The 8,170-nt window shown below is 36.2% G+C and overlaps 1 pseudogene; it reads left to right on the top strand.

The window, feature by feature from the left end:
* The first annotated feature begins 2,594 nt into the window (after nt 1-2,594).
* On the top strand, nt 2,595-3,436 carry LOC115303458 (annotated as a pseudogene).
* The last annotated feature ends 4,734 nt before the right edge of the window (nt 3,437-8,170 follow it).

Here is an 8,170-nt window from a genome sequence, read left to right as displayed (position 1 = left end):
TTATATTTATAGTATTACATGATTTTGCGGAGAAAATCGTGGAAGGGTAAGATCATTATTCCTTCCTTCCTTCCTCCCTTCCTTCTTTCCTTCCTTTCACAAAGCAGAGGGAGCTAGCTATGGTCTACTCTATCTTCCTTAGCCTGAGTACTTGTAAACAAAATAGGCCTGAAAAGAGGCCACACCTTCTGAATTCACAGGGCATATTCCTGGATCTTCTAATTGTTAGAACGGTGAACATGTCCCTCTAAGTTAATTCTTCTGAGTTAATTCCAAGATTAACTTAGAAGTTCTTCATGAAGTATACAGGAGACAATCAGAAGGTGAGCCTTTCTTGTCACTGAAGGAGATACAGAAAAAAAGTTTGTTAGGTTTTCTACTTTTCTGTATACATTTTTGTGAAATTCTCTTCAGACTTTGTGGACATTTTTGTGATACTTTAAATCATACTTGTAATGCATACTCACCAAAATCTCTTTCATACTCTCTTCTATATTGGTATGGGGAACCTTTCTGTTCTTAAGATTGTTTAAGTTCCCCTGTAATAGGCACAGAGATGTTAAGTAACTTGTGTAAAATCACACCAATAGTTACTACTAGAACCAGGAATTAAAAAACAATAAAGGCATTGCAATGGTTAATTTTAGGTGTCAACTTGACTAAGATGTAGTATCTAATTATATAAACAAATACTAATCAAAGTGTTGTTGTGAAAGTATTTGTAGGTGCAGCTAACATATTCAAATTAACACATTCAGTTAATTTTAAGAATTCAGTTCAGAAGTAAATCTTCTGTTACTTTCTTCATCGTTATATCATAGAAATCCAGTTGCTTTATAATGGTTTCAGTAAAGAATTCTCTTTTCAAGAACCAATATAAAATTGCTTGGATATCAGCAGTTTCATATGGTTTACTCTATTATCAGTTTGAAATGATCTCTGACACTTCACCGACTACCATGTTCCCATGAGAGTTGTTTCTTACTGGGACTAGTATTCTGTATGGCTCTTTTGCTCCTTTCCTCTGCAATTAGAATTGAAGCTTGTAGGTATTAAAAGAAATAATACTGGTACAGGTGATATAAGGAATTGAATTGATTTTTAAGTCACTTTTTTGGTGAGTGACATCAAAGACATAGAATTCCTAACCTTCTTTCTCTCTAATTTTGAAATCCAGAATTCTTCCCTTTCAGTAGCTTTAAAAGAATACCCGATTCCTTCTGAATGGGAATATTGAGATACAAGATTCAGTTATTGAAGTTTTCTCTTACTGGGCTTCTTGAATCTAATATTTTTAGTGCCATAAATAAAAATTTCTATTTTACCACTATTAACACAATATGGTGGTCTTTGCCTCAAAATTATACGCACGCACACACACACGCACAACTTGTCAAACTGCAGTGGAAAATCGTAAGAGCTTTGATTCATCACTATCTGTGTAATCTTAAAATCTCTTGATGTCCACATCTATGATGTGGGAATAATAATAGCTCATGATTATGAATTAATGTGAAAACTATTAAAAGTTATTTCTCTGGACTTCAGTGGGATGAAAAGGCATTCCCAATAGGGAATATACATTTATAAAAGTCACTGATACTAGCTGTCTAAGAATACTGAGCAACTACTGAGTTCAGAGCATTGTACCTGATACCAGGGGAGTTTACAAACTCAAGCAATGAAGACTCTATACTTTAAACACTGTGATTGACTAATTTACTGATGAGTTCAGAAGCACAGTATGACCTAAAATACAGGTCCCTGTGTTTGACGGATGCTCCTCAAAACCTTTTATATCCTGTATGATTCTAAGATAACTGTGTGTGCAGGTGAGAGAGCATCAGATAGGTGGGTTGGCAGAGTGATTTCCTCTCAGCAGAATTCATAACAAGATGTTTACAGCAAGAAAATCCCTATGAACAAACTGCTGTGGGCTTCCAAGTGATTATTCTTGTAGGAAAGCAAGCTGGGAACTTTGTAAGACATGTGCCTCATTGAAACAACTCTTATTGTCTAGATGAGTTTTGATGGGAAGTTTGATTCCTTAAGGCTCAGAAGGAGAGCCCTAATAATACACATTACTTTATGTAATAATACATGTATTATGTAAGGAATAAGGACAGGTTAGTCTGCTGCTGCTTTTCACTTACTCTTGCATGCAAGTCGTCATACTGGCTGTCTTTTGGGGCCAAAAGCTGGGTTTAAAAGGTTCAGACAGACCTCAGATGCTATCAAACTGAGTTATCCTCCAGTTTCAGGGCTCTTAACAGTCACAAACTTGCATTAAATTATTTTCACTGGCTTAGCTCTATTCCTACTACCATAACTCTGTATTTTCATATACCCAGGCTATCTCCTTTGCTAAAGACATAGCTACAGACCTATCCAAACAATAAGAATTTGGGTGGAGTGTTCATATAAGAGATATTGTGAATATATTTTGTCGGTAGTGTTAAAGTGATGATTTGGTTTTGAAACAAATATTTGAAACAAATATTTGAAACAAATATTTGAAACAAATATTTGAAACAAATATTTGAAACAAATACTGAGCAGCCACTTGTAGATGGTTTCCAAGGGTGCAGGCCACCATGAACCAGCTCCAGGAGGACTATGACCCCCACGAAGTTTAGGAGCCTAGTGGTGAGGAGCCAGCTTTGAGCAGTTCTGAAGATGAAGTGGATGTGCTTCTACATGGAACTCATGACCCAAAACAAAAACTCATCAGAAAATGTCTTACTGGAGAAAGTGAATCATCTAGTGAAGATGAATTTGAAAAAGAAATGGAAGCCAAATTAAGTTCCACCGTAAAAACAATGGAGGACGAGTTATCCTCTCTGGAAACAGAAACTGGAAAAGTTGGAACAGCTGTGACAAAGTACTATGATGATATATATTTTGATTCTGAGGATGAAGACAAAACAGCACAGGTGACCAAGAAGAAAAAGAAGAAATGACACAGGATTCTAACAATGATGAACTACTATATGATCCTGAGAAAGATAACAGAGATCAGGCCTGGGTTGATGCACAGAGAAGAGGTCACCATGGTTTTGGAATACAGAGGCCAACCACCACCAGCAGCCTGTTCCAAATAGTGATGCTGTCTTGAGTTGCCCTGCCTGCATGACCACACTACGTCTCGATTGCCAAAGGCATGAATCATACAAAACTCAGTATAGAGCAATGTTTGTGATGAATTGTTCTGTCAACAAGGAGGAGGTTCTAAGAAACAAAACTCTGGAGAACAGGAAGAAAAGGTGAGGCCACAAGAAGATGAGGTCTAATCGAGAAGATGCTGCAGAACAGGTGGATGCAGAAATGGAAGAAATTTGTCACCTGGTCATGTGCACAGACTGTTCCACTGAAGTGGCGGTCTCTGACAAGGAAGACGTCTTTCATTTTTTTCAGTGTTTTAGCAAGTCATTCTTAAATAGCTAAGGTGGCATTTATTGCCCAATACAAAATACAACGCAAATAGGGACACTTATTTTCCTCCTACTAATTCCTCTCCTGTGACATTCTGAGTGGTTATTTGAAGAAGCAGTGTTTGTCTTTTTGAAAGAAAATGGTTGTCAACCTACATCCCTCCACCTTTAAAAAAATTTTTCCCCCAGTTCTGATGGGACTAATTTTTGATGGGCATTTGGAAACCATGGGGGCTTTTTACATATTAAAACTCTTTAGAATTAAATATTCTGGAGTTAGAAGTAATAAAAAAAAGATTTGGTTTTTTTACCTCTAGCTGCTTTATAACCCTGTCTTCCCTATATTTAGTTTATCAGCCATCTCTGATAGAAAGGTGATTGGTCTATGGTTGACCTTTTTGGGGTCTTGGGGGGTGGTTCTTATATTCTGAAACTGCAATATTAAGAAACATGCCAGTAGCATCAGCACTGCATAGCATCACAATACCAGGCCACATGTCCCCTTAGAGAAAATAGCATCCTAGTTAAGTAAAATGCACTATATACTTATTGGCTTTCATTATAATATTATCTAACCTGTCTATGTCAATGTAACAACCAACATTTTAGGTATCTGTGCTAGGCAGATCAATGGACTCTTCAAAGATGTTGATTGTAATCCTTGGAACCTGTCAATATATCACTTTACATGGTAATAGGAACTTCTCAGGAGTGATTAAGGGCTTTGAAATCAAAAGGCTAGATACTCAAAAGGGGCATACCTTTTCCAGCTGTCATCAGAGGGAGACCTGAGTATGGAATAATGGAAAAAAAGATGCATGTTGCATATTTTGAAGATGGAGTAAGGGGTCCATGAGTCAAGAAATGTGGGTGGCCTCTAGAGCTGGGAAAATAAAGAAATAGATTCTCTCCTAGAGCCTCAAGAAAGGAATGCAACTTTGCTTAAGCCTGGATCTCAGCCCCAGTGAGACCCAGGTCAGACTTATGACTTACAAAACTGAAATATGGTAAATTCATGTTCTTTTAAGTCACAAAATTTGTAGAAATTTGTTATGGCAGCAATAAAAGCTAATATAGCATCATGGCCTTCCCAGACTACAATTCTCGGTAAGAATTGAGGTGTAGGTTCTGAGAAGATAGCTTTCTAAAATTTTGAATTAAATTCTGTTATATATTGCCTCTTCCCCTCCTTCTAGAGTCAATATCTCCCATACCCCTAAATGTTAAAATAACCTTCAAAACAAAGATAAATATATACCTATACACACACATACATATATATACATATGCATGCATATAGTGTACATATAGATACATATATGTTATATATACATAATACATGTATATATAATAGTGATATATAGAGACACCTGGGTGGATCTCTCAGTTAAGTGTTGACTTCTGCTCAGGTCATGATCTCACAATTTGTGACCTCGAGCCCCACATTGGGCCTCTGCTGTCAGTATAGAACCTGCTTTGGAGCTTCTGTGTCCCTCCCTCTCTGCCCCTCCCCCCTTGTGCTCTCTTTTTCTCTCAAAAATGAATAAACATTAAAATTTTTTTCACATATGTAGTATGTATATACATATGTATGTATATGTGTGTATATGTATATATAAGATACATATTATATATAATAGTGAATGGTGACAATTTTGTTGCTTCATTAAAGGTATAGGGAAAGTTGTGGACAGAACATAAGTGGTATTTGGCATGGTAGATAGGAACTAGATGACATGGGCCCCTCTACAGGGCATGATAAGGAGTTCAAATTAAATTTTAAGGGAAATAGGAAATCTTTGAAATTTTTAAGCTGGGATGTCATTGTCATCTATGAAGTATCTAAGGCTTTTACCCTCCTGGTAACAGCATACCATAGTTTCAAGGTTGTTGACAGAAGATATGACACTCTTCTGGGTTAGAAATAAATGACTTCACTGTTCATAGAAGAGGAAGTGCTACTAACTTAGATATAGAACAATGGAGGAGCAGAGAGGATGGGACTTCACACATGTAGACAGACTCTAATATAATAAAATCTGTCTCCTATATCATATAAGCTTAATGTTAAATGTTTTTTGCATTCAAGATAAATGACCTGAGACTGTACTATGAAGATGAAAAGGTCATAACATAAAATTGCAGTCCTTAGAAAAACCTGGAACACTTGGATGAAAGTAATTAGGGCAGAGGGCTTGGTGTTTCAGACTTAAGAGATAAAATTTGATTACCAAAATCTTTTCCTATATCAAAAAGAATTTTTTTTTAAAGAGAGAGAGAGCCAACAGATGAGTAGGTGAGGGGCAGAGGGAGAGAAAGAGAAAGAATCCCAAGTAGGCTCCACACTCTGCATAGGGCTCCATCTCACAACCCTGAGATCATGACCGGAGCCAAAACCAAGAGTCAGACACTCAACCAGCTGAGCAACCCAGGTGCCCAGAAAGAATTTTTATATTATCGTGTACTTATTTATCTGGTAATTTTACTACTTTACTGTTTTAAAATATTTCCTATCATTTAAATAAGGTGCTTTTCATATGTTACAAATTTTCTGACTTAAGGCCAGAACGTTTACTAATTAATTATTCTCTGCATGTTCTCTAAAAGATTATCTACTATCCATATCATCAGACTTCTCACAAAAAGTACTTTGGCTAAAGGTATCAGAGAGAAAAGAAATAGAACTTTGAATTGAAAGGTCTCATTTGTAATTTAAATCTGTGACTAAATTAAGGTTGGAGAAATAATGTGATTAGAATAGATAACCAGAAGCACAAAAAAAAAAAAAAAACAAATGATAACTGAGAACATTTAAAAATGCTTAATATATATTTGATTTCGTTTAAAAAACGTCTGTCAATGAAATTTTAGAAAATGAGGATGTTGTGCTTCATGGGAGGTGACAGAAAACTATAGTCTGAAAGCCAAATCCAGCCTACTGCCTGTTTTTGTACAGCTCATGAGCTAGAATACCTCTTAACAGTTTTAAATTATTATATTTTAAAGATTATATATGTATTTATATAATATCCTTAATTTTATCTTACAAAGCCTAAAGTATTTAGTGTCTGATTCTTTGCAGAAATAAAATTTGCTACCCCAATTTAAGGAATAGATTCAATTCAGGGCTCATATTGGCCCAGGATTTTTGAGAAATAAGCAAAATACTTAGAATTTGGAGAACAAAAGAATAAGAAAAAAATCTGTTCAGGGTTGTATGTTTAGAACCTAGCCTTTAATATATGGAACATTATTATCTTATCTTTTAAAGACTTACAGTGAGCCATGCAAAGAAGTTACAGTTGACTTTACTGTGGCCAGGGCAAGTGACTTCAAGTCTTGGGTTCTTAAGTCTTCATAGTTTGGTACCGAACAAACTATAATTGATTATTAGAAGCAAGTCCTCACAAAGAAGATTTGAATCAAAGAAATAAGGACCTCAGCAAAGTTATGGGAGTAGTAGCCTTCACTAAAGGCAAACAAACCAAGCAGGTGTTCTGAGCCAAAAAGTAGTTTGGTGGGAGTATGCTTGGCATCTTAGTTGAACTACTAGGAAGCTAGCATTGCTGGAAAAATGTGGGGCAGTTGTGGGAGATGGAAATGTGATACAGCTAGTACAAATTAAAAGGGAGCCAGATTGCCACTTATTAGTTTCTGATGACTTTGTATTTGAATTGGAAGGAGAATAAGAGAGGTTTTTAAGCAGAGGATCTATTGCTGTTGTTCTAAGTTAATGGGAAGAATGATACCTAGTGATGGTGCCAGGATGGACCATGGTGGATACCGTAGAGTGACTCACTCAACATCTTTCCAATTATATCCTATTGTATTTTTTGTATGATAAATGGTTGAAATTTACACTTTCCTTCTAAGGTTTTCTTACATCTCTGTTTTTGGATTGAGGTTTATTTTGTGCCAAAGAGATGCATTTGTGTGAAGATTAAATTTGGAACTGTACACTGTATTAAGTAGGGAGGCTGAGCCACTGCAGATGTCCACTGCAGATAGAGCAGGTGCTGTACTGTTCTGGAGACATCATCCATGGCAGTGGCTTTTTGATTACCAGACTGCAGCTAAGACAGCATATTATAGGAACCAACAGTTCAGCTGATGCCTTCCTGATCCCTTGATTCTAGTTAAGGCCATTTTTCCCATTAGAAAATAGTCCTAATTGTGGCTCCTGCTCTCTATATCACAGCTACGGTAGTGTGTTTGTCAAGACAACTGTTGGGAATCACCATATCCCATTTCCTTGGCTCCCTACTGTTCTTGAAGAGCGGTTCTCTGAACAGAACTGTTCTGCAATGTGATTCTAGTAGTTATTTTTGGGAACCCATTGTAGAATCTGTTCCTCCACTCATTAAAAGAACTCTAGAAGCACATAATTTCTTTTGGCCTTATAAAACAAGTCATTGCTTGAAATGGAATTCTAGATGATATAGGGAAATTGAGAGTTGCTTTTACTCTTAGATTTACCAATATGAAGTGTTATCTGGATTTGTGCACTTTGAAATCAATCCAAGGACCATAATAGAAGAGGAAAATAGAAACTTCTAAAGAGGTGGAGGGGGACACAATGTAATTTGAATACATTCTATATCACGACAATATGTAGCATCAAAACAAATAGGAAGAAAAAAATTGAATTAATAAACTCATTTCAGAGCAAGGTAAAAAGAAATTTTACAAACATGAATTCATGAGATTTGGATAAAAGTGCACTTTTTTGTTATGCACCA

This window comes from Suricata suricatta, chromosome 10, assembly GCF_006229205.1.
Source record: "Suricata suricatta isolate VVHF042 chromosome 10, meerkat_22Aug2017_6uvM2_HiC, whole genome shotgun sequence".
NCBI classification, from domain to species: domain Eukaryota; kingdom Metazoa; phylum Chordata; class Mammalia; order Carnivora; family Herpestidae; genus Suricata; species Suricata suricatta.
The sequence above is the reverse complement of the archived record's forward strand: the minus strand, read 5'-3'. Positions and strand labels throughout refer to the sequence as shown.